Raw genomic sequence first — 12,613 nt, forward strand, 5'->3', positions numbered from 1 at the left:
TAGTGAACATCATATACACACATACATATATACACACACAACATATTAAGTGTGTGTGTATGTGTGTTTGTAGTTTTGTTTTATTTTGTTCAGAGTGAGACAAGGTCTCACTGTTTATCCTTGACTTGCCTGGAAATTGCTATGTAGTCCAGGCTGGCCTTGAACTCACAGAGATACACCTATCTCTGTCTCCCAAGTACTGGGATTAAAAGAATATGCTAGCATGCTTGGCTCAGATGCACAAATACATACATATATATTTAATTTTTATCATTGCTGTGCATGTGTGTGCACCCACATGTACATGTGTGAGGGTGTGTAAGTGTGCGCGTGTGTGTGTGTGTGCCTGTGCGTGCGAACTCGAGTATGTGCCTAAGGAAACCCGAAGAGAGCAGAGCATTTCTGAAGCTGTAGTGACAGGCACTTGTAAGCTGCCACGTTGGTGCCGAGTCTGAACTCGGGTCCCCTGGAAGAGCAGGAAGTGCTCTTGACTGCCTAGCCATCTCTCCAGCCCCCTTCAGATGTATTTTAAGTTTTTCTTTGCATATTGGTTCACTTCTGAATTCTAAGGGGAAGCCGGAAAGGATGGAGCTTGCATCCTCCATGTTGGTAGAATGCCTCTTGAAAATAATACTTCCTCAAAAAATGCAAGTTTGGTTTTGTGTATTTGGCTTAGAAATGTCTTTTCAACATCTGAATTGGCTTCCTGACCATGTCATTTATTTTTTAAATTCTTCGCTTAGAAGATTCCCTCTCCCTCGTTACATATATGTTCAAGAAACTTAGGAATCAAACGCTGGCATAAAGACTTTGCGTAGCCGCATTTGCAGTAAAACTCAGAGAAAAGCTGTTAAGTAACCAAAGCACTCAAAGTCTGGTGTCTGTCACCTGGAAAAGGTTCAGCTTACCACGTGCCGGTCATTCCAGCACCTGGTTCCTGGAGGCAGGACCATATGGAGTTCAGGGCCATCCTTGGCTACACAGTGAGCTCAAGGCTACCCAAAGCTACAGGTGACCCTCCCTCTCCCCACAGAAACCCCAAACAAACCAACCAACAAATTAATTAAATGCACTTACATTTCTAGATAGTCCATAATGCTACATCATTGACACACAAATGCTCAAAGAGAATTTTATAGTTGGTTGGTAATTTCTTACATGTTTCAAGATCAGATCGAAATAAGATCTTTCCACGTCCACCCAGCCATTTTTATATGTTGTTTAGGTCCCCTGAGAACACAGTTACACCAGGGTGTCTGGCAAAATGGAAAACAAAAGTAACTGATGAATCCCTATCATGAATGAACGAAAGATCTAGATGTGCCTATCAGACTAGTTCCTCTCTTTGCTCCAAAGTCATACATATAAGATGCAATAAGATATGGAATTTTTAAACAATAATGGAGGCATAAACGTACAGTAGTTAGAGAAATAATATCAAAATTAAATTTTTTTCTTTCTAGAATTCAAAAATCCACATTAGCATTTCACCATAGTTAAAAAGAAAGCCTTCCAAATTGGTATCGGGGTGTTCTTAAAATATTAATATGCTTCAAAATTAATAATTTAACTAAAATATTTTAGTCACTATAAAAACTCACTATAAAACTCTAAGTTTATTGTTGGCATAATGGAAATTATCTCCACTTGTGCTTATATCATAAAACACATTTTCATTTGCTTTGGAAACAAAAGAATTAAAGATTAAGAGTCCCATAGCAAAGGCCCCCAGCCTCTTGGTTAAATCTGAATCTCTGATCATTTGAAACAGAGGTGAACTGGCCAGCACGTTACACTTCAAACATTCACGAATCTGTGCTACAAACAAGTAAATGGGAGGAAATGAGTGAGCACCTTGTTTTCTCATGTAACATAAACAAGCTAAAATAAAAACGATAAATCCTGCAAGACACAAACCTGTCATTCACAGAAGAAAAATAGAAAATGATGAAAGTGAGACACGGAGCAGATAATTTTAAAAAAGGAAAATAAACTCTGGGAGTCCGGATTTCAGTCTCTGACTCACTAGCGTCCTCAGCTCTGAGCTCAGCCACTGGTTATAGCGTCTTACTGGTGCTTCCAGAGGCGGGGAAATCCTCCAAAGACCATCTGTGGGCACACAGACCAGCAGGTTGGCCCCATCTGCCCCAGGGATTAAGCTAAGGCCTCAGAGGGAAGGAAGCAGGCACCTTGTGAGGTACCTTGTCCACTGTGCTCACAGAGAAGGGAGAGTCAAAAGGCTGCAAGAGTGAAGGCTGGTGCACATGGATGTCTCCAGAAGCCCATCCATTCCCCACTGCCGCTCTTCTGAAACCCAGATGGAGCTCTCCCAGGCTCAACCTAATGTGGGGTCCAAAAAAGCAGGATACAAATCACAGGGGAAATAAGTATCTAACATTCACTTTATAAATGTACTTTCATACAAACTCTCTTCCTATAATTTTGGGAAGCCTGCTTATTATATTGGCTGATTTCCCACAATACACTTTGTTTAAAATTTTGCAAGTCTTTGCTCCAACTCGGTTACATTTCTTAATCATCAGTCTGGATAAAAAAAGGAACTCAGAAAACGTTTGGTGATTAAAGGATAAATCAGTGAGTGGGCACGTGATTATAGACATGTTCATATTCTCTGTGCACTTGTAGGGTTAAAGTGCACGTGCCTTTCCCTCCATTCTGCCTTTCCTTTACAGTACCCTTTCTATTTCTTCAAAATTGAAGGTTATATCAATACAAATGAATACATCCATATAACTTTAATAATATAGGTAGTGGCATAAAAAATTGCTTTGTTGTGCCAGTTGCTTGAAATAATTGCTTTAAAAACATACAGACAGGAAAACCCAAATAAGACATAAATTCCATCCCTTCGACTTAGTGCTTGAATTCTGCACCACTACCCCCTCCTTCTTCAGGCTATGACACAATGTGCCCTTGTATACGACTGTGTGGTTTGTCTAGTTGTCAGCCCGTAAGTATCCTGGAGAACAGGAAAAGAACTAGTAGGTGTGTGAGTGCGCATGTGTGTGCAAACACGTCTGTGTGGTGTGTCCTCCCACACCCACTTCCCTAGATTGTTCTCGGTAGAAATCTCCCTCTACACGGGACAAGGGCCAAGGAGAGCCCGAGGACTTCCCTGACCTAAGCCAAGGGTGTACAGTGCACTAGGCACCGTCAGCAGGGTGCCCGGGGGACCACGTGGGAAAGAGGAACTAGGGAGGATGTCAGGAGGGGGTGGGGAGCTGGTAGCAGGAAGTCCAACACTTGTGCAGTATTTTGAAATCTGCAAAGACTTTGCAGGACAAACACATTCTCAAGCGATGCCGCTAAGACCAGCCAGAACACAAAGATCTACCCGGGTTTATATAAACTTTACCCAACAAGGAGAAACCACTGAGAAAAAGCTCAGCCCGTCTGCGCACTTAGGTGCTTAATTACATCTTCAAGATAAGACCTCTGACCATAACCCTCTGCCCACCCATAAAGCAGGGCACTCAGCTCAGGATTTCACTCTCAGTTGGAGCTCTTCTCTCTAGCAAGCTCCCCCTCCCCCAGCTTTCTCACGCTTTCCTGTCTTATTTTTTTTTTTAACTACATTTCTGACAGCTAGGTATGGTCTACAAATACAGCATCCCCCAGAAGTCTCATGCTCAAGGCTTGGTCCCCAGCCGATGGATCCAATTATCAAGAAGTGATTGGCTCATGAGGGCACTGCTCTAACAAATGGACCCATCCATTAAGGAATTTATAACATAACGGCATTTGGGAGGTAGGAGCAGAGAGGCCTGGTTAGAAGAAGTGGGCAACTGAGGGCTGGGCTTTGAAAGGTATCTTGTCCCTGGCCTCTGCTTCCTGGTCACCATGAGGTAAACAGCTTTGCTCCAGTGTGGTCAAACAGTAATATAGACAAGAGCGCATGGACTGAATGAAGCCTCTGTAACTATAAGCCAAAAATAGATCTTTTTTCCTTTTGAATGGCTTCTTCGAAATACTTGGGACAAACATAAACACTAACACACATAACTAAAATACTTCAGAGTACTGGATGTGAATTTCAAGGCCAAGTTGAGCATCTGATTCTCCACACGCTTCCCACCTTTTCTGGTCGAGAAGTAACACTATTCCCATGACCCTTTGATCAACTCCTACTATTACACTTATTACAGAAGTCTGCTCTGGATTTGCATTAACCGAGTACGTACGTGAAATCCCCAAATATTATTCAGCTATTTTGAGAAGAATGATTCTCATTTTCCTCAATACATATTTCAACACCCAGTACAATGTAGGGAATTTAGCTGGCATTCCATAATTCTATATTCTATTTGGGCTGATTCTCTGACATCTACTAAAGGCATTGAATTGAATTGTTATCTTCTTTTTGTTTCTCGGTCTCCAGAGCCCGTCACAAAAGTCCTGCGGAACAGATAATTTATTTACTGTGATCTCTTGAGTTTGTCTCCTTATTTGTGTTCCTACATCTGAGCTCAGAGCTTTATAACTTCTCACAGAGAATCAGAAGCCTCCCAGCTTATTTACCTCCAGTTCCTCTGATTTTTTTCTCTACAGTGCTATCATTAAATAAGCTTCAATTAGCGCACACACACACACCCCAAAATAAGCCAGTTGTGTGTCCCCTTAGCTCAAAAGTGTGACCACACTCCTCCAACTCTCTTTGAAACAAAGCATAGATTATGACTACATGAAAGGCTCTCTCCACTCTTTAGTTTCTATGTTTCTTTCACATCTTCTCCCAATTTGTCAATGCTGTGTCTCAAATATGCCGCCTACTCTCTATTCCATGTTTAAAACAATAATATTCATCCAATGCCCTGCTCTACGTGAGTACAATTCTTCCCACTTGATAAGACGTCCCCTTTCTTTAAAGCCATTCTTAAGAAATCTGACCCTGAGCCCAACCCCAGGACACCCCCGAGAGCATGGATGTGGTTTCTTTCTTCTTGTATCCACGAAACATTCTCTTTAGACGCTCCAGTGGACATGGATACAAACTTCCTTATATTCAAGTCAGGTAAACACTACCCCTAGCTCTATTTTCTGGTTTATTCAAAAGCCAATGTGTAGGCTTACTGGTCACTGAATTCCTCTCTACTTCTAGAACACTAAACTGAATATGGCAGAACAGCCTCAAATAAATGTTCACTGAATTTAACCAAACGAAAGCTTTCTCGCAAGTAGCCAAAAAGCTCAAGTTCTATGAAAAAAAGGGGATGAGGCTCAAGCCAGCAGTGTTAGCGGTTGTGATGATTGGTGTCCTCAAAATTTCCACTTAAGGATGATGACAGAATCAAGCTAGGCTGCAGTCAATGAATAATTTATTTGTGCACAAATCACTCCGTTAATGGAAATCTTTCATGGCTTAAGATCTAAGATACACTTGGTGCCCTATACTTACTACACTTTTGCTTTAATCATTACTACACAAAGTCATAACAAAGGTAATGGCAATTACAGGATCACAGGATGCCCATAAACTGATTTAATCCAGAATATCTCTGCTGAGATTGAAACACTCCTCTACCGACGGAAACAGCAGTGAATTATATCAAACCAGCCAACTCACGGCTACTAACAAATTTAAAAACCTAAGCTTTTCTGATTGTTAGATACATCACCAATGGAAAGAATTAATTTCATCCATGTCGCTGGTATATATTTTTCTTTATCTTGATGCTTAATACCCCCTCCCCATTTCCCTGAACCAGACTGTCAAGTGAAACACATCATAGGAAGAGAGAAGTGTTTGCTTGTGCATCACCTATGGCTGCAGGGACCAAACTATTCCTGTGCTGTGCTACTTAAGCAAGTCACAACATGGCAGGGGTCATGTTCCTCTAAAGGAAAAGTTAGCTCTTTTCCTGTCTATTTTATTCTGGGAGGCTGAAAGAGACACTGGCTGGCGGCGGTACTGACAAGCCCATGTGTTCTCAAGGAGATGAATTCATGGGGAATTTTGGCAAGTTTAGGGATGAAAAAACCTGAGCCCCTCCTAAACTCTTGGGACTATTTAATGAGCTGAATTAACAGCAAGAAGAGAAAAAAGACTCAACTTTCCCAGTAGATTCTTGTTTTTTAACTATGAACCCTCCTGAAAAATGAAAAGAATAAAATACATGGCATTTTGTCTGGTATCATCTCAACTACATAAAATCAAGTTGAGCAAACCACCACCCAAACTGGCATCTCTCTTTACTTTCCTTTTTGTGTGAAAAGTCCTATTTTAAGTCCAGGTTCAAAGCCCTCCGGCTCCCCACCTCCAGAGCATAAGCACGAACATGTGCACCTTGATGAACACCTGTAGACACACACACACACACACACACACAGAGAGAGAGAGAGAGAGAGAGAGAGAGAGAGAGAGAGAGAGAGAGAGAGAGAGAGAGAGAGACTGACCCCATCCAATCAGAAATCCCTCACTGCTTCCTATAAACTTTCCTTCCAATCATCTGTGGCCTGTTAGTCCTTTACCCTGCCATGCTATCCCAACTCGGGTCCCCAACAACTGCTCCACCTCCACATCCCAGAGTCAGGAGATGACAAGGCCCTCCAGGTACAACCGGTACATTTTCAGTGAAGGACAGTACTGGGCACAGTGTCCTGGGACACACAGGATACAGTAGCCCGGCATTCAAACCCTGAGATGTGAGCAACTGAGGAGGAAACAAGTCAAGTGAGAAAGACTTCCCTGAGCCTAGGATGTAAACCTTCACTTAGATGATGTAGGCAGGGCCTTTGTCTGGGGTGTCAGTGTGGGAGGAGACAACAGGACACAACCACTAGGTGACAGCTCTTGAGTGACTTAACGTGAACACGCCCTAAGCCTGCAGTGACAGCCCCACCCACCTACCCTCCCCCACTGCTGCTCCTACCAGGGATCACAACCCACAGGAGCCTCCTAAAGGGCATTCTACTGCTCAGACACTGGCAGGAACTCCCCATCCAGGACCACAGGAAGCATCTTCACCTTTATGCGCCTTCAGACAGTGCCATGGGGCCATCTTGTCTTGGCTGTTTGCCCCTAAACCTCCCAGTATCCTGTAGGTTCACGGGTTCACGGGCCACGTATCATTTCATCTCATGAGTCTTTTCCAGGTAATTATTTTTGTTGCCATGGTACTTGTTTTATTTTAAGAGCACGTGCCTTTTACATTTCCAGAAGGTACTAGACCCAAAGACAACACAACTCAAGAACATATAAAATCCAGGGTGGAGCTCCATAGAGCTCCTATTTTACGATTTCCACGGAAGTCATGGAGCTTCACAGTGGATTTTATACTTTACTATCAAATATATCCTTATATACCTTTACTATCAAATATATCCTTATATACCTTTACTATCAAATAAATCCTTATATACCTTTACTATCAAATATATCCTTACATACTATGTAGTCTTTGGATTTGGTTCATCTTGGTGCATGGATTTTCTTATTTGCTACTTTTTTAAAATAAAGCTTGAAATGAAAACATTAAAAAGAGGACACTAAAAGCTTGGAAATTTGTCCTTACTGACTCTGTTCTGGATATTTAGTAAGATTCAGACCTACTAATGCATATCACTAATTTCACTAAGTCGTTATCTATGTATCCATTTTTCAGACTCCAACCTGAATTTTGAAAGGAAACTCACTAACATTTTAACGAAATCCAACAAATAGTTATGAGGTGTCTACTACTTTGCTTCAGCCTCTTTATTTTTCCCCAGGTTGAGAAAGATATTGACAAAATAAAGGTCTATTGTTGTTCTCAAGTGGGGCCTCGAGATATACAACACACACAAAAATAACCAACATACAATTCACATAAATTACTTCACCATAAGGCAGGTACAGAGAGAGAGGGGGGGAGGGAGGGAGGGAGGGGGAGGGAGGGAGAGGGAGGGAGAGAGGGAGGGAGGGAGGGAGGGAGGGAGGGAGACAGAGAGAGAGAGAAGGAGGAGGAGGAGGAGAGAAGAAGAAGAAGAAGAAGAAGAAGAAGAAGAAGAAGAAGAAGAAGAAGAAGAAGAAGAAGAAGTAATAGTAGTTATGAGAGGAACAGAAGGGTTGAGTGGATTCTGAGACCAGATAAAACAAAAGGACCAGTAATGCTACAATAAAAGGATTAACCAGACTATGACATCAGTAAAGTTCATCAACCAACAGTGTAAACAACAGACAAAACAGAGAGTATACGGCAGGGAAAGATAATTTATCATTTGGGACTTCATGGATGAGAAGTCACAGTGGCATTAAGTTCAAACATAAAATGCAGGTCTCTACGTAGGTGGTTTTGTCTACTATTCAGTTTAAGAATTTACAGGAAATGCTATAACTGCCCAAGGAGCCTGAATTCAAGAACTCATTCTGAATCCTTAAGAGCATTGTTTGCAGATGATAAGGTTCTCACACTGGGGAGAGTCACTGGGTAAATTTAACAGCGCCTTTGTTAGCTCACACCTATCAGGGATCGATCTGGAAAATGCACCTTCGTATGCCATGCTGGTGTTTGATCTTCTAGGATGGCTAGAGAATCCCTAAAATGGGATTCTCATAGTTTCAATATGGCTTCTCTTTCCTTATATGAATCATATTAAACAGAATGTAGTGACCATATCCACAAAGCTGCAATATTTGGAAATACCAGTCAAGTAGACCCATGACCTCACAGTGATTGTGACATGTCATCTGACATTGGGTAAATCAGCATTGAATTCCATCTGTGATTCACTAGGGATGTGACTTAGACTAAGTCATGAGCTGTGGCACCACCACTCCAAAAGTAGCTTTCATTTCCTTGTATCAAAATAAAGTATATATAATTTCTATATCATAGCTGTTTTCTCACATGAGATAACACAGGTGAACACTGTTTGTACATGATAAACTACTACACTTGAATGCAAATACACACAGAAACAAGGCACACGGTAACTCAGTTTCACAATGTAGGGGTGGTAGGGAAAAAAACTGATGAGAAGTTCCCACACAGCCATCATATAGTACAAACCAAAGGAAAGAGAAAGAATTATCTGTACAGAAGAGAATATTATTCAGCAAGAGAGCAGCCTTCCATGAGCGTGTTGAATAGCTATAGGACAGACATGGGATGAAATGTATGCTGCTCCTATGACTGGTTTAATGAATGCTAACTGACTAAATAGATGGTTAAGTTATTGATCTCATGAATGAATGAAATATGTAGCCAAGTGAAATGCTTGAAAAATTCAAGGAAATACTCTTTGAGAAATGAAACCACATAGCTCGTAAAATCAAGTAGTAACTCATGGGCTCCAAACGGATCTATTATAATGATGAAACAAAGTGAGGTCACTGGAAGTCATGTACAGATGCTCTTAAAAGCCTATGGTCTAGTTTCACACCAATTTGTCAATACTCAAGCATGGATGATACCCTCTTCGGTTATAATAAAACCAAAGGGACTTAAGATGAATCAATATCCATGCATGTGAAAATCTACAAAACTGTCCCTCTACAAAGGAAATAGTTCATTGGCTATACCTTGACAACTTACAGGGTTTACTGTGAATTGTCTATGAAGGCAGGGGAAGCTGTAGGAAGTCCAGCAGGTTTGATGAACAGCATGCGAGCAACTGAAATGTGTCCAAATACAAGCCAAGAGTTCACTTTTATTTTCTGAATTTGTAGAAATGAGGAGAATAAAAAACATACATGGGCATATCAGAAGAGAAAGGAGCTGTGGAAAGTTGAACAATGGGTCTGAGGAAATCACAAAATAGAGCAATTTCTGTAGAAATCAGAATTAGTCATTTTGTACTTCTTAATGTAAGACTTCAACAATTTCTGATTCTAAACATTAATAACTTAATAGCTATGTAATTCTGGGCAAGCTAACTACTACTCTGAAAACCAATATTCCCAAATAGATATGGGATTTTTAATTCTTACTTTAAAATGATTGTGATCCTACAGCTAGGATCTTGAATCATACAGTTTGCTCAATAAAGGTTAAAATGCTTTCTCTTCTCTCCAATGAAAAGGCACCATTTATCAAATTCCTAAATAAATCCACCCGTTCAATGAAAGACACATACAACTGAGAACGTAGATCAGAACCCAGGGTTACAGTCCTAGAATCCAGCTAGACATCTAATGTTAAGACTGGTCAAAAGCATTACCAACTTGAAGGAAAACAGTAATGTACAAAAACCAACATTATTATAAAGATAAAAATAATTCATATTTCTTATCCTTGACAAAAAGTACCATAAAATGAAAATTCTAATGGCTGTAGACATTCTTTCTTTGCAAGCTCTTCCTATGTGCCGCTAATTTGTAATGGGGGAGATTTTAGAGGACATGGCCAAGTTTACCAGTAAAGTTAGTGAGAAGTCATTGACCATACTGTCTGTGCATATTATGAGAAAAGCTTAAGAGTTCCATAGGAAACCATTCCTAAAAATGTATCTGGCCAAACTGAGAAAACATGCCATCTCTGTGAGTTAGGTCCATGCTGGTAGGCTAAAGAACCTACAGGCATGTAGTGCACAATATGTAGTTCCTATAAGGTTTAAATATTTGCTGTTCAACTGTTAGCACTAACCACCATCTTCGTGACCACTAATGGTCACTGACTCCTACTACCCATTGACCATATGTTTTATTTTCAGAGGACGTTATAGTTTAAGTAGCACACTTATTTAACACAAAATAATCAGTATTTTTAAGGTGCCGATGCCAAAGAAGCCCACGGCTCAAACAGCAAAGCCATGTCCACTTTCAGTCTCCTCTACATAGCTGACATTACATGTCACAAGTTGAAATTGAATGTTAGCACTGTGGTCCACACATAATGGGAAGAACTATAAGAGCCAAGCCTGTGAGTAATATTGAAGTTGATGGTTTAGGGTACTAATTTTCATCTTCTGACATAGAGATCAACTACTAAACACAATGAAGTTTTGCTTTTGAAACTTTTTAAACATCTCTCTTCCTGATAGGATTTTCATATGACATCTTTATATCCCTTTAATTATCCAAAACTGTCTCCGAATGGCACTATGTGTGCATAACAATGAGAATTTCTGGTCACAAATGAGTACTGAATCATGAACCTTAAGAGGCAGGATGAAATAGATTTTTTGCAGGTTGGAGATTTGATATTTCTCCTCTCCTGGATGTCCAAAGGCTGCACAAATGAAGCAAGACCTAAGGCTGAGGCTTCAAGGCCAATTACCACAGATAAGGGAGCTGTTGGTATCCACAGTCCATACAATATTATCAGTGAGAGACAACCTAACCAAAGGTGCCTTTAGGTGCTCACGGCTAAACAAACAATAGCCATTGGTTTTGCGGCTAAACAAACATTAGCCATTGGTTTTGCTTGAAACTGCCTCCCTTAAAATAATAGACAGTTTCTTCTCTGATTCATTAACACTCATTGGATTTTTCAGTAGTTTCAGTTTATTTGAAGACAAATTAAACAACAAGGCACACCATTATAGCATCATAAAAAAATATATAAGACTTCAGTCATTCAAATCTTGTGACCTCAACTAGGAAAATAGTTTCCCCCAAAATTCTCTGTTACTATACAAAGGGTTAATTAAAGCATGAGTTTGCCTGAGCTAAAAAAAAAAAAAAAATTACCAAGCCCTAAAATCAGAATCATTTAGACTTTCTGATGCCAAAAATCTGTTTGAGAGAGCAGGCTTTACTACATTGACATTTTAAGAGTAGCCAAAGTCCTGTTCCCACTAAATTCTGGCAGTCCCCGGCGATCTGGGAACAGCCTAAACTCCTCCTGGTTCTCAATCTTCTATCTCAGGAGCCTCCAATGTTACCCAGCACAACACGAAGTTCAACTGAGTAAGCCCTTACTTAAATGTCTTTGCATATCACACACAAACTAAAATTTCCATAGCATAAGAATAGTTTAATATGTCAAGATGTGGGATTCCTTTAAAAGTTCATTGTATCTTAGATTTAAATTCAATAGGATGCAGTTACACACACACACACACACACACACACACACACACACATACACACACATTTCACCCAAAGTAAAATATGATATTCTCATATTCATCCAAGATTACAAGAAAATTATCAATAAAATTGCAAATAACAGGGGTTTGGTAGAACTTGGAGTTAGCATGTGCAAGGGTCCCGGGTTCAATCCTCTGCATGTAATGTCATAGAATGATATAAAACAGAATTGTTGATAAAAAAGAAACGATTTCAAATAGTGACATTCTACATTGTTCAAGCAAAATCGGATGACACAGACGACAGAGATGACTCAGTGGATAAGAGCACTTACTCAGTAAGCATGTGCGTCCACGCTCAGATCATAGCACCCGGGTAAGAAGCCAGGCGCAGCCTTGTGTTTGCTGATAACTCTAGTGTTATAGGGAAGAGCATGGAGGGCTTCGGGAGTTTGCTGGCTGCTAGTCCAGTCAGTGAGAGGCCCTCTCTCACATGAATAAGGCAGAGTCATAGAGCAGGGTATCCGACATCCTCACCTGGGCTTTGTGTACACAGGCTTGGGTACCTGCATACACATGCACACACACCCCACACACATCATACACACACACACCCTCTACACACACACACATGCACACATGC

The 12,613-nt window shown here is 40.6% G+C and overlaps 1 long non-coding RNA gene across 1 annotated transcript in view; it reads right to left on the reverse strand.

Moving 5' to 3' along the window:
- LOC131918287 (uncharacterized) overlaps positions 1–12,613 on the reverse strand; it is a 128,447-nt gene that overhangs the window by 44,303 nt on the left and 71,531 nt on the right. The window lies entirely within an intron of this gene.

The sequence above is a fragment of the Peromyscus eremicus genome, chromosome 8b (assembly GCF_949786415.1).
Source record: "Peromyscus eremicus chromosome 8b, PerEre_H2_v1, whole genome shotgun sequence".
NCBI classification, from domain to species: Eukaryota; Metazoa; Chordata; class Mammalia; order Rodentia; family Cricetidae; genus Peromyscus; species Peromyscus eremicus.